Consider the following 23,098-nt stretch of genomic DNA (forward strand, 5'->3'; position numbering starts at 1 on the left):
GATCGCCATTGGTTTGCCAAATCTGTAGCAATCATCCCTGGAGGTGCCGCCACTGCCTGGTCACTCGGTTGCCCGTTCAGCGCTTCCGACTCACTCTCAGCACTTCCGGCTTGCTCGCGCTTCCGGCCCACCCACCCTGCCTATATAAGGAGGCTCAGTAGTGGCGGCGCTTCGTGCTGGTGAAGAAGTGAAGCGAGAGGCATGGAAGCTGCTGGTTGTCGGCCAGGCGGCAGGCAGCAGGCCCCCTACCTGGAGAGAGGGCCAGGCCCAGCCACGCTGCCTATTCGGCAGCGCTTACCCAGGCGGAGCAGTGCAGGTAGCCCTTCATCTTAGCGAAGACCAGGTGGCCACACTTGTAGTCACGTGGCTGAGCAGAGCTGGACATGGCGTGGGAAGAGAGGTTGATGCAGCTCCCGCCAAGGCCGCCTTGGCTGAGCAATTACTGCACCTCCCCAGTAACAGGTGCGCTGGGGCTGCCTTGTCTGTTGCCTCCATGCTCTGCACTTGGAAGGGGCTGTCTTCTCTCCCTACATGGCTGCAGTTGTCCGCCTGCCCTCCTGGAGCACCGCCGCTACACCGCTATTCACTATCTTCCTTCTCCTGCCATGAAAGGAAAGTGAACAGTGACAGTGGTGCTCCGGGAGGGCTGGTGGATGTCTGCAGCCAGGCAGGAAGGGAGGGTGGCCCCTTCCAAGCGCAGCATACAGAGGTAGTGGGCAAGGCTGGGGAATCACAGCGATTGCTCAGCCAGGGTGGCCTCGCCATTCACTTTCTTCCTTCTCCCACTGCAAAATGAAAGTGAACGGTGGTGGTGGTGCTTTGGGAGGGCACTGCATGCTCAGCCCTGTCTGGGACATCAGCTTGTCCTCCTGGAGCACTGCTGCAGCAGCGCCGCCTCTCTCACCCTTGGAGCAGTGGCTGCATCATCCACCAAGGGCTGCCCCTCATCAGCCTTACCAACGCGCTGGCTCCATTGGGATGATAGGCATACTGAATACACCAGCGGAAGATCCAGAAGGCAAGGCCGACGCTGATGGTGGGGGGTGGGGGGAGGGAGATCCGCTGTGCTCGGCTCCTTGGAGGGACATGGCGAGGTTTGCTCGCCTTTTGGGCCTGGCACGCTCGGCTTCCGTGGGGCCTTTGGGTGACTGATGGCCACTTGCTTCCCCTCCGCCTCAGGTCCCGCTGCCTGCATCCAGCCCACGATGGGGGATGCCTGCCCTCCCAGAGCACTTTCTTCCTTCTCCCAGAGCAGCCACTCTCCCCTGAGAGATTAGAATGGCTCCAAACCTACTGGCCATTCATAAGGTGTGGAGTGAGACAGAGCTTGCTCGTCTTGCCGTCTCTATTCCCCTCCCTCGCCAGACATGGCAGGGCTTTCTGCCCCTGCCCAAATTGGAAAGCCTCACAACGGCTTTCCAAAGGGTTCTTCCTTCTCCCGCAGCAGCTGCTGGAGCCAAGACTGCTGCTCCGTTGGGGTGTGCATGGGCAGCCCTGGGAGGGCGGGCAGATATAAGGCTGATGCTGGTGGTGGGGAAGGAAGAGCCGCCTTGGGGGAACATGGCGAGGCTCGCTCGCTTTTTGGGTCTGGCGCACTTGGCTTCCGCGTGGCCTTTGGCTGACTGCCACCTGCTTACCTTCCCCGCTGCCTGCATTCAGCCCATGATGGACGTGCCGTTTCTGGGCCGGGCCGCCCTCCTTCCCAGAGCACTTTTTCCCTTCTCCCGCAGCAGCTGCTGCTCAGACCAGGTGTGTGTGTATGTGTGTGTGTGTGTGTGTGTGTGTGAGAGAGAGAGAGAGAGAGAGAGAGAGAGAAAGAGAGAGGGAGGGAGAGGGAGGGAGGGAGAAAAGAAAGAAAGAAAGAGGAAGAAAGAAAGAGGGAGAGAGAGAGAGAAGGAAGAAATAAAGAGTGGCATGAGTGATGTCATGTTGGCCACACCCACCTGGTCACATGACCACCAAGCCACACCCACCAAGCCACGCCTACAGAACTGGTGGCAAAAAATTTTAGATTTCACCACTGATATCATGGCTCTTTTGTTATATATTGAGCTGAACCTCCTCCCTATGCTATTATGTTTTGTCCATGGTTAATGTGCATGAGAAGGGAAAAGTAATTTAAAGGGGCAGAAAAGATTTTTCAGTGATTGATACAGTCCTACATATACTTAGTGAAAGCTAAAAAAAGTCGACCTTCTCAGTAAATTAGTAAAGTATGCAATTATACTGCACAATGATTATATTTTGTATTTAGATAAATTTAGAGTTTGTCCTGAAAAAATCTGTCTTAAGTAGAAAACAAGAAGCACATTATTTGAAGAGTGCTGATGGCCAGAATGTTTATTAGATGCATACAGATACAAATGTAATCTTTGAGATGGAATAATATGAAAGTACTTCAGAAAATTGTGAATTTTTACATTTTGCATATACTTATAAAGTATGAATACCTATAAATGACTACATTTATAGCACAGTTATATGCACATTTACAAATAAAAAGTTCCACTTAGTTCAGAAGAACTTACCGTATATACTCGAGTATAAGCCGAGTTTTTCAGCACGTTTTTTGTGCTGAAAAACGTCCCCTCGGCTTATACTCGGGTCTATACGGCTTATACTCGAGTTTTTTTTTTTTCACATTTTACCGGACGGAAGCCCTGCCGGTGCAGTGAGAGGGCGGGGCGGGGGAGCCGCCAGCCTTCTCAGCTGAGGGAGGGAGGCTTTCCCCAACCGGTAGGTGCCTCATTTCCCACCCTCGGCTTATACTCGAGTCCCCAGTTTACCCCAGTTTTTGGGGTAAAATTGGGGACCTCGGCTTATACTCGGATCGGCTTATATTCGAGTATATACGGTATTTCCTGGTAATTGTGCTTAGGATTTTAGCTCTAGACTGCAAATAAGTATACTTATTATTACTCAACTATTTAGAGAGGACTTTCAATGTTTAAGCTTAGATTTGTATTGGGCTATTAAGAAATTGACACTGACATGTTCCAATTGTTAAGCCTATCAGTAATGTAACTCAGAACTTCGATCCCTCTTAATTACGAGTTCATAAAACATATGTCTTATCTGCAACAATTCTGTTTATAGAGATGTTTGTATTTTACTTGAAGTCAGTTAATCATTTAGTACAGTAGAATTTAGTACAGTAGAATTTAACTAGTTCACACTGTTTAATCTTCATAAGATCGTCTTGGTCAGTTTAAAAAGTAACTAAATCCTGTGAAGTATTTTTGTAGTGTTTAGACTTTATTTATTATTTATTTATTTAGAGAATTTATATTGCTGCCTATTCGCACGTGGCAACTCAAGGCGGCTTACAGAATATAAAATCTCACATAAAAACAATAAAACAAATTAAAAAAAGAGTCATATAAAAATTAACATAATAAAATCACTTCCATCCCCTGCCCCGGTGACACCACCATACACAAGCCATTTAATAGGCTCCATTCCGTCTTCCCCTTTATCTGCCATTACAAATTAGATGTTTATGCTTTGGCATTACTATATCCCATTATATTATTATTATTATTGTTGTTGAACATTATTATGTTCCAGAGAGAGGGAGCCACCACGGAGAGTTATACCACTTTAATAGTATAAATGCTGTTCTTTATATAGCTACACTGATTTACAAGGTGATGATACAACTCTGCACCTGACAATACTACTATAGAATTGCTAATATTTTTTTATAAGCATATATTTCATAATTGGTAACACATAGGCATCTGATACAAATTGTGATAAAAACTGACGAACCGTACTGCAGCATCAAAATACAAACCTGAGCCTTTCTTATTTGTATCTTATCAGCTTGGGAAGGCACATAGTTTGCATCATAATATCACAATGCACGATTTGTCATTTGCCCCTCTTGCTTACTGCAGAGCTTACTGCTTACTACTGATGAAAGAGTATTGCAAGACAAGATCTCCTTCGTTTATATCTGCAAGAGTATAATCTATGTCTGCCAAAGGAGCAGTGTTTGCATCAAAGCAAACTCTTTAAGTTTTCATCATTTTGACAGACCTTGTGATCCTGTGGATCAGGGGTCTCCAACCTTGGCAACTTTAAGACTTGTGGACTTCAACTTCCAGAGTTCAACTCTGGGAGTTGAAGTCCACAAGTCTTAAAGTTGCCATGGTTGGAGACCCCTGCTGTGGATGACTGTTTTACTGAATGACTCTAACTTCTTGAACAATATACTGCACTGTAAATTAAGTATAACAGAGTAGGGAAAGGACCTTGGAGGTCTTCCAGTCCAGCCACCTGCTCAAGCAGGAAACCTCATACTATTTCAGACAAATGGTTGTCCAATCGCTTAAGTATTACTGAATGGGTTCCCACTGTTTTCTTATTAACTGATCCATGATTTACTCAAACCAATTGTCCGAGTTTGCATAACACCTTGAACCACAGCAGTGTTCTGAAAGTATCCTAAGTTATAGTACCGCTTTATAAAGCCTTAGTAAGACCACACATAGAATTCTGCATCCAGTTTTAGTCACATTGCAAAAAGATGTTGAGACTTTGGAAAAAGTCCAAAGAAGAACAAATAAGATGATTAAAAGCCTGGAGACTAAACATATGAAGAATAGTTGCAGGGTTTGTGTTTGGCTAGGCTAGTCATGGGACATGGTGGCTCAGTGGCTAAGACGCTGAGCTTGTCGATCGAAAGGTCGGCAGTTCAGCAGTTTGAATCCCTAGTGCCGCGTAACGGGGTGAGCTCCCATTACTTGTCCCAGCTTCTGCCAACCTAGCAGTTCGAAAGCATGTAAAAAATGCAAGTAGAAAAATAGGGACCACCTTTGGTGGGAAGGTAACAGCATTCTGTGCGCCTTTGGCATTTAGTCATGCCGGTCACATGAGCATGGAATCATGTTCGGACAGCACTGGCTCTTCGGCTTTAAAACGGAGATAAGCACTGCCCCCTACAGTTGGGAACGACTAGCACATATGTGCAACGAGAACCTTAACCTTTACCTTTACTTTAGCCTAAAGAAAAGAAGGACCAGGGAGAACAGGAGAGCATTATTCCAGTATTTTGAGAGGCTGCCACAAAGCAAAGGGGGTCAACCTATTCTCCAAAGCACCTGAGGACAGGACAAGAAACCATGGAGGGAATCTAATCAAGAGGAGCAATCTGGAACTGAGAAGAAACTTCCTAACAGTGAGGACAATTAACCAGTGGAACAGCTTGCCTTCAGAAATTGTGGGTTTCATCACTGGAGGTTTTTAAGGAGAGACTGGAGAGTCACTTGACTGAAATGGTATCGGATCTCCTGCTTGAACAGGGGGTTGGACTAGAAGACCTCTGAGGTCCCTTCCAGCTCTATTCCGGTTCTGATTCTGATACTTATGATTTATATTGATATATTGACCATCAATTGTGTTGTAAATGTTGTACCTTGATGAACGTATCTTTTCTTTTATGTACACTGAGAGCATATGCACCAAGACAAATTCCTTGTGTGTCCAATCACACTTGGCCAATAAATTCTATTTTATTCTATTCTATTCTATAGCGTGCTTGGCTACCGAATCTGAGTACGTGACCTGCGTTTGCAACCTCTGAGAAGAGGGAAAAAAGTCACCGAGAAATCACATTAAAGCTAAGAGATCCCAGACCAAAATAATACCGGAACAGTAAAGGAAAAGTCCAAAAACGAATTCAAGAAACCGAGAAGGAGAATCCAAGCTTCCCCGCCCCTCCCTCCCTCCCGCGAAAGAACGCAGGCTTTTCCAGCCGCTGCGTAAGAAACGGGCGTTCCATTCAATGAGGTCAAGATTTAGAGCTCCTTTCCTATTGGCCCTTCGGCTGCACGTGAGGCCGGAGGGGAGGGGGGGTGCGTCTCGGACGGGGAGGGGGCGGGACCTTCCTTGCGTGGCCTGGCGGGTGGTTTAGGTTGAGGGAGTTGCTGCCGCTGCCTCTGCCTCTGCCGCTGTTGCAACTGCTGGAGTGGGCGGGCTTTCGGGTTTCCCTGGCGACGGGAAGTGGGGAAAGGGAGGGCTTTGAGGAGGCCGGATTCTGCTCTGCCATGGGCAGCGGTAGTTGGGCGCCGCCGGCTCCGCTGTCAAAGGGAGGAGGAGGAGGACGACGAGGGTGGCGGAAGGCCGGGCTGAACAAGGCGGTTTTTGCGCGGGCGACGGGAGCAGGTAAGCGGCCGGGAAGGAAGTGGAGAGATTCGAGTTGGAGCCGGGGCCTAAAAAGCAAAGGAAAGCGAGCCAGCCAGTGGGCATCTCTCCTTGGCTGCTCGGTTGGCACGGACAGGCTTGCACCGCCTCGCTTCTGGAGCTGCCTCTCTCCTCCCCTTAAAAAGAGCGGCTCTCGATGCCGCACTTGCTCCGGCAGGCTAAGGTTGCATCCCGCCGGGCTTTGCCAACCTTCCCCTTGGGCCGCTTTCCTCTGGGTTCGTAGGACACTGTCAGGTCTGCGGGGTGGGGTGGGGGCAAAAGAGAGGGAAGAAGGGGGCTTAAAACTTGCAGCCACTTTCCCCCTTCCATTTTTTCTCCTCCTTTCCTGCTACCGTGGGCATTTCTTCGCGAATGATTGCCATCATTCCAACGACCACCCTTTGGCTCTGTCTTTTATCGCCCCGTAGAGGAAGAGTGGAGGGGGGGGGGCGGCGTTCAGATTTGGCAACCTTTTGGGACAGTTAGTAACTTTTGTGTTTGTTCGTTTTTTTAAACCAAGAATCAAATGGAGTTTGCTGTCCCTGAAGAGGGTCCTGCCTCCATCCTGTCAGGTGCAGATTGGTGTTTTGTGGGGGTAAGAATAGGTTCTGCCTCTCCTTTCCTCTTGGGCTCTCTGCTGCTGCTGCCTCTGCATCATGATCATCATCATCACCACCTCTGATACATTAGCAGCTTTGATGAGAATGCAGGACTTGTTCTTGCCAGGAGGCCGATACTCGGCTTAACACCCCCCACACACTTAACTCTCCCCCCCCCCAACGTCTGTCTGGGATCATCAGACTGGCTGCAAGAAAATGGTAGGGAAGCAGGGATGGTTAATTAGCTGTAGCAGCCCTGGAGTGGGATGTAGGAAGAAAACAATGCACTGTTAATGCTGGGCACCAGTTCTCATTAACTCAGCAGCAGCAGAATGCTGTTGCCAGGTGAAGGTGAGGACTTCATTATAGCAGAGGATAAACCACAAGCCTTGCTGGAAATCTTGAATATGAAATACACTTAGGGCTTTTCCTTTCCTGTACGGCCTTGGATAATTTCCTCCTATTGTCTCTAATTGCCTTGGTTAAATTTATGATTCCCCAGTGTTTTGTTTGTGCTGTAGAAAACCCAAGAGTCGGCAGGTCACAAAATAGACCTGGGCCAATTCATGTAAAGACATAACTTGGTTATTGATGATATCTTTTTTGGGGGGGGGGATTTGCACGACCCATTGACCTATAAACTGTCAAATAGATTGGGTTAATAAAAAACATAAGCCATAAATTATGTGTTTCAAATACTGAAACTCTTTCCCAAGTTGGACAATTTTAAAAATCAACTTATATAACCAAACCAATGTTAGCACTTATCAGGCTTAATGTTTTGTTCAGATGCATCTATTAATCTATCTGATCTGGTTAAACATGTTGTATGACTGCCGCTTTAAGAGCAATGGCAAATTTGGAATAAAGGGAAGGAAACAGAAGAGTTAAAGAACGTTTTACTCACATCAGAATCCCCCAAAAAGAAGAAAAACCTTCATTATTTGGGAGTTACCCCTCAGCATTAAATGCCAAGTTCTTATAACTGGTTGATGCTATATCCAGACTTGATTTGAGCCTAGAATAATTAAATTGGGATAAACAAGCAATAGATTGTTTCTTCACTTGATTATTTTTTGTGTGAATTTTAGTACAATCCTAAACTGTTTTACAAAGAAGGTTTATAATGTTACTATGGTTTACTTTAATATAACAGTCACTATGATATAACACAAGGATGATACATTCTGAGATTAATGGGGATTTAGGAAATTTGCTTTGTATTATATGTTATAGCAAAGGTATCTCACTTAAAAATATTGAAGATTATGTATTTTAATCTTTGAAAAGCTGTGATGGTTGTGTATCATATTTTGAGGAGGGCTTGATTCTTTTTATTTGTAGAATATAAATTTGAAATAGGTTAGATTGAGAAATAATTGTGTAATGAATTCAAGGAGCTACTAGCCAGATCGATACTAGAACCTGTTATTTTATACATCCGCCCAAAGTTTTATCTTTTTCAGTATGGTATTTTAAGCATAATCTGAATTTGTTATCTTTTCAGCCATTATGCGTTCTATGAAGAATTTATCCACTAATTTAGATAACTTAATCTCTGTTAGATTGCATGACATATCATTTCTTACACTAAACAAACACAGTAAAAGAATATAATTCTTTGCATGTTACCAGTGATCCTTTCTGAAGGCAGCATTGAATGGGTTGCTTGTAAAAACATGTTAGGCACCACAAGCTTTTTCTCTTTATAGAGACCAAATCTCATACAGTGTGCAGGGCAGTTCTTATTTGATAGTTTTAACTGGATTTTTTAAAAAGAAAAACCCTAACTTTATAACAAATTATTACATTTGAGGGCCCTGCAGCAATTCCAACATGGATGTGTATATTTTATTGTTATATTTCACATGACATTTCAGTGCCATGATGAAAATGAGCCTATTCATAAATATAAAAGCAGAGTTTAAAAATAAAACCCCTAATGTGTGCTATCAGAAACCTTATGGATTCTATGTGAATACTAATTAGAAGGTTATCTTTTAAAATCATTTTTCTCCTTTAGTAAGTTTGTGTTGAACTCTGCAGGAAGATAACTGAGTAACATACAAACATGATTGCAAGCTAACTTCAAGAATTTACATTACATTCACATCTAGAAAATGTATGGAAGATCTGGAAAGTAGATTCAAATTTGGAATATAAGCTAATGGCTATAAGTGCAAAACAATATATTAACATATATTGTTAACCGGAGACTCCAGTTAGTCCAGAATGCAGCTGTGCGGGTGATAGAGGGAGCTGTTCGGAGCTCCCATATAACACCAATCCTGCGCAAGCTGCACTGGCTGCCTGTGGTCTTCCGGGTGCACTTCAGGGTGTTGATTACCATCTTTAAAGCGCTCCATGGCTTAAGACCGGGTTACTTACGGGACCGCCTGCTGCCACCGTTTGCCTCCCACCGACCTGTGCGCTCTCACAGAGAGGGACTCCTTAGGGTGCCGTCAGCCAAGCAATGTCGGCTGGCGGCCCCCAGGGGAAAGGCCTTCTCTGTGGGGGCTCCTACCCTATGGAACAAACTTCCCCCTAGACTTCAACAACTTCCTGACCTTCGGACCTTTCGCCGCGAGCTTAAGACTTACCTATTTTTCCGCGCGGGACTGGCATAGAATTTTTAGATGTTTTTATGGGTTTTAATTTTTAATTAGTTTTTTGGGATTTTAAATATATTTTAACTTTGGGCCAAATTTGAATAAGTTTTTTAGCTATTGTTTTATCTGTATTGTGTGTATTTGATTGTTGTTTTTATTTGGCTGTTCACCGCCCTGAGTCCTTCGGGAGAAGGGCGGTATACAAATTAAAATATCATCATCATCATCATCATCATCATTATTATTATTATTATTATTATTATTATTATTATTATTATTATTATTATTATTATTATATTAAATACATTATGAATTTACAAAAGAGTAATTATACTCCGGTGCTTCAGTTCTGAGCATCAAAGTAAATTTCTTATTCCTAATAGTAATTATGTAACAAATGTATGCTTTATTATTCCTTCTCTCTCTCTTCCTTGGTGTAAAAGTTGTTAGATCATTCAACAAATGCTGGAAGTCCAGTCAAATGCCTTTCTAGCTGGATAATGGATGGTAACATGTAATTCTGGATATTGAAAGAATGAAACACATACATATACCAGCCAAACGAATGTGCAACTGAAACGTGTAGATTGTTTATTGTAAGCAAGAACTTTTGTTCACATGGACACTAGATAAACCTGTTGGCCTTCTGAAAACCTGGCTCTGCAACCAGCTTGGGGCTCTGATTGGGGTGTGTCTCCTACTTTGGAGGAAGCTAGTAGATTAGGAGAAGATCCTACCTCCAGCCTGTTTGCATACTGGTCCTTTTTATCCACTTTTTTGTTACCTTTTAATTTTATAAGGTTTAATGTTTTAAACCTTTAAATTGTTTCATGATGTGTAAACCATCCGGAGATGCTTAACAGTGAGATGGGCAGCATGTAAATTTAATACATACAAATATGAAGAGCAAATAATCATTTGCTTCATTCCCTGTGACAAATGAGCAATATGTCAACAAGGCAAGAAAAGAATTATAAAGTTCAGTCTTCCAAAAGGATAATTGGCTCATGATATCAGTGTGTGAAAGGGTATAATCATCTATTTAGGCTATCTTTCTATACATTTATTTGCAAAACTATTTTAGAACACAATTTAATATTGAAATGAAGGAATGAAATAATTCAAACTCACATAATTCTAGAAAAACAGATACAGTCCCAGCTCATTTGCCAGCTCAAATTACATTATGTACTCCTGTGATCATAGTGATAGCATTAATATATTGCTATTTTTATGTATGTGGAAGTAAAACCTCTAATCTGAAGTTTTCATGATATTGGGACACTCTTCTCTGTCTTCTAGAGCTAGCTGATGCCTGCATATTGTGGATTTAATTCAGTTTTTTAATGTAGCAAAATGCCTAAGGCTAAATATCTGTGCTTGTAATGTAGTTATGAATGAAGAAATTAGCACTTAGAATATTTTTCTATTGAGTTGGATCTTTGGCCTATCTGAGTCAATATAATTATAACTGGCAGCTATACTTTATTATTAGAATAAAACAAATAGAATGTCAAGCAAAGACCATTCTCATTCTGTTACCAAGAGCTTTTATATAAAGATGTATGGGATTGAAATGAGATATTATGCAAAGAAAGCACTCCTGTTGTCATAACAGATTGCCACTGGCTGTTCTGTCTAAACCAGGGGTAGTCAACCTTTTTATACCTACTGCCCACTTTTGTATCTCTGTTAGTAGTAAAATTTTCTAACTGCCCACGGGTTCCACAGTAATGGTGATTTCTAAAGTGTATCATCGTCTGCGCATGCCTCTTGCGCATCGTGGATTGGGTTTGGAGGGGGGCGCCGGCTACCACCTCTTTTTGTCTGTTACAGCTGGGTGGTGTAGGGGGAGATGTGCAAGCTATTCTGGGACGAGGCTCTTTTATTTGCAATCGCACTATAGCGCCATTTAGTTTCACTTACGTAACGTAAACTAAACTTATGCGCGGGTGATACAAATAGTATATTTTCAGAAATTTAAATTGTCACAGGGAATTTTATGAAAACCTAATGAAAATGTTTTTAAATAATGCTATGAAATTTTTTAAAAAAGTCAATTAAATTAAAAAAAAGGAAAGTGCTTCAGTATCAGACAAAACCCCTATCGCCCACCATGAAAGTTGGAACGCCCACTAGTGGGTGGTAGGGACCAGGTTGACTACCACTGGTCTAAACTTTGATCACCTGCAGTTACAGAAGATATGGTTACAATTGGTCTTCTTTTACAGTAAAGCTACACAGACTCTAATCAAGTGATACTATATATGTCAAATAAAGCTTTTTTGATATAGAAATATATTTGCTTTCATCAGGCTTTGTTTTGTATTAAACAAAACAATTCAGTTAACACCCTGATGTTTTATGCTGGAAAAGCTTAGCTGGATAGATATTAGCTGCTAAAACATGACTACCTAAAAACTGCGTAATTGCCAAATTTCTTTGTGAAATGCAGTAATTAGGAATATAACGACATTTATTAAAAACAGCCATGTTCTACCTGTTGCATACTGGCAATCCTTATGATTTATATTGATATATTGATCATCAATTGTGTTGTAAATGTTGTACCTTGATGAACGTATCTTTTCTTTTATGTACACTGAGAGCATATGCACCAAGACAAATTCCTTGTGTGTCCAATCACACTTGGCCAATAAAATTCTATTCTATTCTATTCTATTCTATTATAGTTCCTTCTTTATTGCACATCTTTATGTATAATTTTGGATATATTTTATGTCTAGACAGTTTAACATGGGTAGAGATTTTGATGCAGCCAGGTGGATATGCATTTTTAACAATCTCAACCTTTTGACAAAAATGACAAAAGATAACACCATAAAACTGGCTCATCAGGCTAAAATATAAACAAACTACAAGTTGCACAATCGTGTTTCAGAAATAGACATTTTAGATGTTTAAGATTAGCCACCGTAAGATAAAAGATTGTATTTTAGGGTGGCTAATCTTAAATATCTGGAATGTCTATTTCTGAAACATGATTGTGGAATTTGTAGTGTGTTTATATTTTAGCCTGTTAAGGCAGTTCTTATGGTGTTAAGTTTCATTTCTTGTTGGCATTGTGGTCAGTTAACCCACAGTTTTAGGATGTGCCTACTTCCTTTTCAGAAAGTCTTTTCCTGAACTCTCAATACAGTATTGAAATATTCTTTGCAAATATTTTGCTTTCAACTAGTTTCTTTTATGTTCTTTGTGTTATCAAGGATTTTTATTCATTTGCTTTTATTCATTTGATTAGCTACATGTCCTTCCTTTCCTTTGGAAGCTCAAGGTGGCATACATAGTACACCCTTAAAGAGATGGCTGATCCAAAGTCACCTCATGAGTTTCCATGGTTGAGGCTGGACTTGAACCTGTGTTCAACATTTTAATTACTACACACACTGCCTCTTCACTCAGATTTGCACACCAGAAGACATACCATTCTAATTTTGTGTGAGCTACCATAATTACAATGGTTGCTATTCTGCTTGAGTTGAATGTACAACACTAACTTGGTATTACTGGAAAAATTTGATAGTAACATCCTTCAGGAAAGTTTATAAGTCTTTGCTAACATTAGATTATTATTAGATTGGCCCTCTTAATTAAAGAACATCCGCCCTAGAACTTTTCTGACCTTCGCTTTCTGCTTTGGGTGGAGCTGTTTGTTGTAAGGCTGAGTCAGAGGCTCTGCAATATGTCTATCTGCTGACTTAAAATAGTTTTTTCCCCCTTCCATTTATGTGTCAGTATTGTTTTTTGTATGATAATGCGAGATGAATGCAAGATAATTTTGGCTTCTCTGGTTTGATGTAGAGAATTGTACTTTGTTATAATTGCTCCTATTGGGACTTCCTTGTTTTGGATTCAGGAGTGCTGTTCTAGTACTACAGTGTACAAAATCAATTTACTCTGAATTCACTCTCTGGAAGAACATTTCCATTTTTTGCAGAAATAAAATTCGCTTTTAATGCCGTGGATCACATGTGTAGTGGAATGTAGCTCATCTAATCCCTTCTCACGAAGCATTCTAAAAGTGGAAGTAAATTGTTATTTTCACTGAAAGTCTAAAGTGAAAAGCAGTGAAATATGGTACATGTTGTGTAACTTAATAATGAGTATCATGCAATGCTGATTTTGACTTGGTTTAGAGATGACATAGAAAAACAAAGACAAAAGCTTGCCTTTGAGAAAGCTTCAAGCTTATCTTTAGAACAGAGACTGTTATGAGAAATTGACTAATAATCCAGTAGTAGTGGTAGTTTCATGGGCTAATACATTTTTTAAAGGGTATTTGAAATGTACTCTTAAATATCTATTTGAAAAGCTAATGTATCCGTATTGTATTATTACTTTCAAAACAAGATTGAGGATACATTAGCTTTTCAAATAGATATTTATCTATTGTATTTTAAAATTTTAAGAAGTCAAGTGATAAGCCAGTTGAAGAATCATTTTATAATTAACAAATAAAACAACCACAAACTATTTGTAGCTTTCCCTGAAGCAGTACAATGGTGTGTTCATGGAAGGAAAGAATGTTTTAAATGGTCTTAGCAAATGGTATTAATTACCATGGGCTAGACATATATACCAAGCAATTTACTGGAACTGGGCCTGTGCTTTGCTTTCTATTATTCATTCCTATTGATTATATGTCACCAAGTCAGTGTCGACAGTGGCCACATACTGGTAGGTAGATTTTCTCCAACCCAACCTATCTCTAATCTGGTATTTCAGATCTTCCAGTGATGCATCCATGGCCACTGTAGCTTGGACCATCCACCTTGCTGCTGATCATCCTCTTCTTCTCTTTCCTTCCATCTTTCCCAGAATTAGAGCCTTCTACAGAGAGTTAGGTCTTTCCGTATTGTGAGCAAAGTTGGGAAACTTGAGCCTGGTCATTTGCGTATGCAAATTCTGGGTTGATCTGTTGAATAATCCATTTCTTTTCTTAGCTGCCCATGGTATTCTCAAGAAACTTTTCCAACACCAAAGTTCAAAAGCATCAATACAATTTCTATCTTGCTTCCTAAAAGTTCAACTTTCATTTCCATAGACTGTCATTGGGAAAACTGCATGATTCTGATCTTTGTAAGTAGACATATTACAGCATCTGAATATCATGTCCATGGCCTTGATTACTATTCTATGAAGTACTAGGCTGCAATTATTTATTGATTGCTTGTTCCGTACCTGTTGATCCTAAAAGACAGACATTATCTACCACTTCAACATCTAGTTGTCAGTTCTAAGTCTAGTTGTTGTACCTATTGTCATTATTTTGATTTCTTTATATTTAATTTTAGTTCCATTTTTACACTATGCTCCTTGATTTTTATATCCCAAAACTCATGTATTCTGATTTCTGGGTGACTGTACTTATTGACGATCTATCTTTTGCTGACTTTTACTTTGCATGCGCTATTCTAGAACTGAACTCTTGCACCTGCAAGGTGCCCCCGCCTCGCGGGAACGGCCAGTTACATTACCGAAGGCCGGCCTCTATGACGGGTCTTGGGACCCACAGAGGTGGCACGCGAAGAGGAGGAGCCTTTGGGGGTTTTTAGACAGGGCATTTTTAAGGGGTGGGAGGGCGAGGACGGGTGTTGGGGGAAACCCGTTGGGGAGGGGTCCAGTTCCTGCGAGCGCTCGCGGCGGTAAGTTAATAGGTTCGGAGGCCACGGGGGGGGTTTGTGTTCCGTCGGTTGAGGGTGGTTCTATTTGCACGGTAAGTGGGAGGGGCAGATATGACGGAAGTGGGGGCTCATATCGTTCTTTGGGGGCGCGCGCTCGATGTCTGCAGGCGACCGCACGCCCCGAACCCCCAAACTTCTCCCGTTTCCCGGATGGTCAAGACTCTCAGAGCCTGGGCCTTCGGCTGATGCTGTGCAACGCACGGTCCGTGGCCAATAAGGCCCCCCTAATTCATGATCTTATCCAGGGGGGTGCCGCGGACCTTATGGGCGTTACGGAGACCTGGTTGGGTGCAGAAGGGGGCGTGCCCCTTGTTGAGATGTGCCCACCGGGTTTCCGTGCATTCCATCAGCCGAGGGCTCAGGGTAGGGGTGGGGGGGTGGAGGTTGTGATTAGAGAGAGTCTGGAGCCGAGGGAGACCACTGTACCTCAGATTGCCGGGTGCGAATCCCTCTTTGTGAGATGGGGTCATAGGTGTCAGATGGGCTTGCTGGTCACGTACCTGGCTCCTTGCTGCGTGACAGCTGCCCTGCCCGAGCTCCTGGAGGTGCTTGCTGGGGTGGCAGTTGAGACCCCCAGACTTTTAGTCATGGGGGACTTTAACTTGCCATCTTCCGGCTCGTCATCGACAGCAGCTCGGGAGTTCATGGCTTCCATGACGGCCTTGGACCTGACCCAAGTAGTTGATGGCCCTACTCACACTGGGGGAGGCACTTTGGATTTGATTTTTGTCTCTGGTCAGTGGTTGAGAGATCTGGACTTGAAGGAAATAGTCATTGAACCTTTGTCATGGTCAGATCACTCTCTCCTTCGCCTGGACTTTCTGACCGCCATTCAACACCGCAGGGAGACGGAGCCGATACGTTGGTTCCGTCCCAGGCGCCTGATGGACCCGGAGAGGTTCCGGACGGAGCTTGGGCCACTTCCTGAGAGTCTGGCTCATGGCACGGCTGAGGAACTTGTTGCGGCCTGGGACTGACTGTCGGGGGCGAGTCACTGGCCCCGATGGAGAGGGTGCGCAACTTGGGTGTCCTCCTGGATGAACGGCTGTCTTTTGAAGATCATTTGACGGCCGTCTCCAGGAGAGCTTTTTACCAGGTTCACCTGGTGCGCCAGTTGCGCCCCTTTCTAGACCGGGATGCCCTATGCACGGTCACTCACGCCCTCGTGACGTCTCGCCTGGATTATTGCAATGCTCTCTACATGGGGCTCCCCTTGAAGGGCATCCGGAGACTGCAGTTAGTTCAGAATGCGGCTGCGCGGGTTATAGAGGGAGCCCCTCGTGGCTCCCGTATGACACCTATCCTGTGCAGACTGCACTGGCTACCTGTGGCCTTCCGGGTGCGCTTCAAGGTTTTGGTAACCATCTTTAAAGCGCTCCATGGCATAGGGCCGGGCTACTTACGGGACCGTCTACTGCTACCGAATACCTCTCACCGGCCCGTGCGCTCTCACAGAGAGGGACTCCTCAGGGTGCCGTCAGCTAGGCAGTGTCGTCTGGCGACGCCCAGGGGAAGGGCCTTCTCTGTGGGGGCTCCCACCCTCTGGAACGAACTCCCCCCAGGACTCCGTCAACTTCCAGACCTCCGAACCTTCCGTCGCGAGCTTAAAACACACCTATTTATCTGCGCGGGACTGGACTAGTTTTTTAAATTTTATAGGGGTTTTAATTGGTTTTAATATTTATACTATTTTTAATTAATTTGGCTTTTGAATAAGTTTCTTAATGGTTTTCTTAATTTGTATATATATGTTTTTTAGCTGCCTGTGAACCGCCCTGAGTCCTTCGGGAGATAGGGCGGTATACAAATATGAATAATAAATAAATAAATAAATAAATAAATATTAGTTATTTAGAGTATGGTTCCCTATGTTGTACATGAACACATACATGGTAACATACATAATATTCTAACAGCAAGCTAAAGCCATCATAAAAAAGCAAAAGTGTAAAAACACAAAAACAAAATATCTTAACAAATTTGATAAGTGTTCTTTTAAGTCATTTGTAAATATGTTGAATAATCCTGGACCAAGGACAGAGAAAATTCTGGGAAAGCCCCACAGTTACTTCCTTTCAGGATGATGCAACACATCTTCTGAGTGTGCTTATTCATTTAGTTTGAAATCTATTGTATCTTCTACTACACATTTATCCATCTGTTCCCAAGGATATCATAAGAGAATCTTTGAACATGATTCAATGAAATCAAGATATATGTCATTTACAGCATTCCCTTGGTCTACTAAATTTATTACTTTGCCATAAAAAGATCTGCCATCCACTCTATACCTTGCCCAAATTTAAGCCCTTAATTATTGGATTTATATATATATATATATATATATATATATATATATATATATATATATATATATATATATATATATATATATATATATATATATATTGGAATGTCATATTTGTTGAAGTCAAAATAGTTCTGTCGACAATATTTCTACAATCTGTGTACATGGTTATCCAATTTTTAAAATAAAATTAATTTTACAATGAAATACTGCTTCATTATTTTCAAAATGCTTATGGATTAGCAATTTTACAATCTGCTTTTTGTTATCAGACTGACACCCCAAATTTACCATTCTTCATTTTGAAACTTTCTTCACACATTCTTCAAGATTTTTCAGAAAAAATAGTTCAGAATCTTATCACAAGGTTTCTTTATTAATTGGGATGCATTCAGTCCTGCCCAGAAGAAGTGAACTTATTCAAAGTCAGTAAATGTTCGCTATATTTCTATCAAAGTTGGGCTAGAATCCTTTTACCTGCACTTTCAATAGTTCAGTAGGACACATACCATCTTCTCAGCAAATTCAAATTTAAAATAGTTCATTGCTTTCTTATCTTGAGTTCTGGTAAAGATAAGCAAAAGTTATCATGAAAATGTATGAAACGCTTTTAAACAAATAACCATTTCTCAGTATTTGCATATCAGGTTGGTGGATTATATATAACACGCAGTAGGCTTGAGCTTAAATGGACTCCAGAGGATGGTAGAGGATAGGAAGGCCTGGAGGAAACTTGTCCATGGGGTCGCGATGGGTTGGACACGACTTCCAACTAACAACAATAACAACAACAACCTATAACATTTGAAGAGAATATGGATAGTTTTTCCATCATCTATTTTCCCCTGGCCAACATTGCCCCCTTGGATTTATAATGATTTAAAAGATGATATGTGCAAATTAAATTTAGTAGATCTTTGAAGCTATTACGAAAATAGATGATACTTATTTTTGCCCATACTTCTGTGATATATATAATTAAATGTGTCAGTAATTTAAATATCTTTTAAAATGGTCTCTAAATGTCAGTTTTGTTGAATAAGTATTTAATTAGCTAAATGGAATAAAAGGCAGGAGACTTATTTTTAATTAATAGAGATTTGAGTAAATTGCTGTCTGCTATAATACAACCTCAAATATATGCTTTTGGAGTATACATATTCCAAAAGCATATATTTGAAGTTGTATTATTTATATGTTTTATAAAACGAAGCAGAACTTAGATAAGGTTAAGGAATTCTTAAACAGTTACAAAACTCACCTGTCTCCAGATTTCCAACTTCTCCAAAATATGAATAGTTCTGAAGAAAAAAAAATAGGCTGTATTTTCCAGAAATGCAGAACTATTGTAGGAAGTGTCTTCCTTTTTTCCGCTCTTTAAAATGATGCTTACTATATGCATTTTCTAAGGATTTCTATTACAAATTCAGAATCTGCTGTCAAGTTCATTAAGGCATCTTTTAATTCATTAAATATTTTTGATTGAACATTGTAGTTCTGATATAAGTACAGGTTTCTTTAAAAAAAATCAGTTATTTGCAAATCAGTGCTATTTCACGAAATCCTGTGCATTCTAATATAGAATTATTATTGTTCCAAGTTCACCATGAGGCAAAAAAGACAAGTTTTGTTAAGTTGTTGTTATTTAACCCATGGTTGCCATGCCACCATCAAAGCTGGTTAAGCCTTGCTTGTTCATTGCCCCTTTGCTCTAAGTTCCCAGAAACAATGACCACAATCCATTGCAAGTGCAGATCCAGAATTTTGGAGGACAGCTCTCATTAGCATATGATGCCTTATGGCAGTAGCCAGGTCCATTGTTGTACAAGCAGTGCAGCCAAGAAGGTTTATTATTAGTCACACATCTTGAACTGAGTGTCCGTAGAAATGCATGCATCAATTAGAGAAAAGCATTTCTGGCAAACAGTTCAGTTGTAGATTCTTCCAATGTTATTATTGCTCTTATAAAGAAGGTTGCAATCATATCAGTGGACAAAGTGCTTGACTTTCCAGATCAATACCCAATTAAAATAATTCATACAATTTGTTTTGTACAATTACTTCTGTTTTTTTTGTGCCATCTCAATGTTTGAATTGAAGGAAGGGAAAAATAGCTCCTATGCCATTTTAGTTAGATATAAATGGATTATTTTTAGTCTTCAGATGTGAGATAAGAATATAAACAAAACACAGTAATTACTTAATGTACACTTTCCATTCATGCTACTTCATAATGTGTGTTCTTGGCTTATTATTTATATGTTTTATAAAGCGAAGCAGAACTTAGATAAGGTTAAGGAATTCTTAAACAGTTACAAAACTCACCTGTCTCCAGATTTCCAACTTCTCCAAAATATGAATAGTTCTGAAGAAAAAAAAATAGGCTGTATTTTCCAGAAATGCAGAACTATTGTAGGAAGTGTCTTCCTTTTTTCCGCTCTTTAAAATGATGCTTACTATATGCATTTTCTAAGGATTTCTATTACAAATTCAGAATCTGCTGTCAAGTTCATTAAGGCATCTTTTAATTCATTAAATATTTTTGATTGAACATTGTAGTTCTGATATAAGTACAGGTTTCTTTTAAAAAATCAGTTATTTGCAAATCAGTGCTATTTCACGAAATCCTGTGCATTCTAATATAGAATTATTATTGTTCCAAGTTCACCATGAGGCAAAAAAGACAAGTTTTGTTAAGTTGTTGTTATTTAACCCATGGTTGCCATGCCACCATAAAAGCTGGTTAAGCCTTGCTTGTTCATTGCCCCTTTGCTCTAAGTTCCCAGAAACAATGACCACAATCCATTGCAAGTGCAGATCCAGAATTTTGGAGGACAGCTCTCATTAGCATATGATGCCTTATGGCAGTAGCCAGGTCCATTGTTGTACAAGCAGTGCAGCCAAGAAGGTTTATTATTAGTCACACATCTTGAACTGAGTGTCCGTAGAAATGCATGCATCAATTAGAGAAAAGCATTTCTGGCAAACAGTTCAATTGTGGATTCTTCCAATGTTATTATTGCTCTTATAAAGAAGGTTGCAATCATATCAGTGGACAAAGTGCTTGACTTTCCAGATCAATACCCAATTAAAATAATTCATACAATTTGTTTTGTACAATTACTTCTGTTTTTTTTGTGCCATCTCAATGTTTGAATTGAAGGAAGGGAAAAATAGCTCCTATGCCATTTTAGTTAGATATAAATGGATTATTTTTAGTCTTCAGATGTGAGATAAGAATATAAACAAAACACAGTAATTACTTAATGTACACTTTCCATTCATGCTACTTCATAATGTGTGTTCTTGGCTTATTAATTAAATTTTGTTCAGAAAAATCCTTGTATAATAAACATTTATTACATAACAAAATAACAGAGCTGGAGGGGACCTTGGTGTCTTCTAGTCCAACTCCCTTCTCAGGCAGGAAACCCTATACAATTTCAGATAAATGGTTGTCCAATCTCTTCTTAAAAACTTTCACAGTTGGAGCATTCACAACTTCTGGAGGCAAGTTGTTCCACTAATTAATTACTCTAACTATCGGGAAATTTCTCCTTAGTTCTAAGTTGCTTCTTTCCTTGATCAGTTTCTACCCATTGCTGCTTCTTCTACCCTCGGATGCTTTGGAGAACAGCCCAACTCCCTCTTCTTTGTGGCAACCCCTGAGATATTGGAACACTGCTATCATGTCTCCCCTAGTCCTTCTTTTCATTAAACTAGACGTGTCCAATTCAGCAACCTTTCTTTATATGTTTTGGTCTCCAGTCCCTTAATCATTTTTGTTGCTCTTCTCTGTACTCTTTCTAGAAACTCAACATCTTTTTTACATCATGGCAACCAAAACTGGATGCAGTTTTCCAAGTGTGGCCTTACTAAGGCATTATAAAGTGGTATTAATGCTTCATGTGATCTTGATTCTATCCCTCTGTTGATGCAGCCTAGAACTATACTGGATTTTTTTGGCAGCTGCAGCACACTGCTGGCTCATATTTAAGTGACTTTTATTACATATTTTTATTACACTATTTAGTTTATATAGTACTTTAAAGGCTTTGGACACATTTGAATATTTTGCAAAGGTGAATTTGGAAGAGATAATTTGGGAGAGAGATTGTAGCAGGAAGCTACTTTCGACCAGTCTGTTCAAACTGTTTCGTTATAAATCAGTTTTCTTTGAAAGAATATTTAAATTTTAAAGAAATTAAAGCACATTTTTAAACGTAACTTTTACTAATTTCCTTTTCTATTTCTTAATAAATTAAGTAAAAGTCTTAAGTTCAAAAACACATGAGTCCAGGAAATAATTATATAAATTAACAAATTTTCATGGGAACTAAATTGTTTAGTTTGTATTTGCTTTAACTATTGTAATTAAAATTATGAATAGAAATTGCTTTTAAAAACACATGAGTCTTGAATAGCTGTAATGTTCATTTTGGGTCATTTTCTAATTTCCTTTTCACTTATTCACTTTGAACATAGCCTGTCTTTAGTAATTAATTATGTTCTGTATTCTGCTGATTTCTGATGTACAGAACCCATTTGGAGAAAAATGGGAGCAGTTAGATTAAACATATAGCATGCAATATGTAGCCATTAGGAATTAATTTGTGTTTTTTAAGCAAGCCTTTAATTTGTGAAGGATTCTAATAATTATTTTTAGGTACATTTTTTATTAGCATGTATGCATTTTATTTATTTCATATATGTCTTGTTTTACAGGTTAGTCGCTAACAGACGTACTGAGAACATATCTATTTAACGCTTGATAATTATTATCAATGAGAGAAGAAATATAATCTGGTGAGTTTTGGGGACTGAGTGTATCTTAAGATATTTAAATAAGCATGAAAGTGTACTGAATCAAGATCATGTTGAAGATTGTAGACAACAGGATAATTCCATTACAATTCTATTGGTTGAGATAACAAAAGAAATTATAATTTTAGAAGTTAATTAGTAGGTCTTCCTGTGATGCAGGATGATTTGTATGACCCTAAATCTTGTATAGGTTTTCAGCAGGACTGGCATAAATAGTTTGATTTTAAATTGGGGTTTTAGTAATATTTTAAATTTTTAAATTTTTTAAATTATCGGCCGTTTAGTAATAGTTCATTTTAAATTCTTTTAATTGTATATATTCTGTATTTTATTTTGGCTGTACACCGCCCTGAGTCCTTCGGGAGAAGGGCGGTATAAAAATTTAATAAAATAAATAAATAAAATAAATAAAAATGTGTCTTAAGCAAACTTGGGATACTTTACAGACTAATACTAGCTAATAAGTAGTCTGGAGTACTGCTGACATGAATCTCACTTGACCTTTAAGAAAAAAAAATGTGTGTATCTTACATCATATTTCATTAGTGCCATTATTTAATTGTGAATAAAATGGATAATGAAACTTCAAGGTAGCTTTCAATATTTACAGTGTTTCCATGTATGGATACTTCCTCCTGTCCATCTTAGAATCTTGTAAATTTGAGTAGATATAAGACATTCTTCTTCCCTCTCCACTTATTTTTCGTTGCGTGTAATGCATTAGAAGTAATTTCTTAGGAAGGATTTTGGAGAACTGTTATAAACTGCTAAATGTAGCAATCCTTGCATAAGTTCTTATTTTGTTTTCTTATCAGGGAATGGATATGAAGACCATCCTAATTTTTATGTAGCTTATTAAAATTTTAA

The 23,098-nt window shown here is 40.1% G+C and overlaps 1 protein-coding gene across 3 annotated transcripts in view; it reads left to right on the top strand.

The window, feature by feature from the left end:
* Positions 1–6,026: 6,026 nt before the first annotated feature.
* The window catches only part of LYST (lysosomal trafficking regulator), a 105,149-nt gene continuing 88,077 nt past the window's right edge, over positions 6,027–23,098 (top strand). For 2 of the 3 annotated variants that reach the window (XM_058166048.1, XM_058166064.1), the window contains exons 1-2: positions 6,027–6,168; positions 22,133–22,213. The gene's annotated coding sequence lies outside the window, so the exon portion shown is untranslated. Of the gene's footprint in view, positions 6,169–6,706; positions 6,782–22,132; positions 22,214–23,098 lie in introns of all 3 variants that reach the window. The other variant, XM_058166056.1, reaches the window with a different exon arrangement.

Source organism: Ahaetulla prasina, chromosome 1, assembly GCF_028640845.1.
Source record: "Ahaetulla prasina isolate Xishuangbanna chromosome 1, ASM2864084v1, whole genome shotgun sequence".
NCBI lineage: Eukaryota > Metazoa > Chordata > Lepidosauria > Squamata > Colubridae > Ahaetulla > Ahaetulla prasina.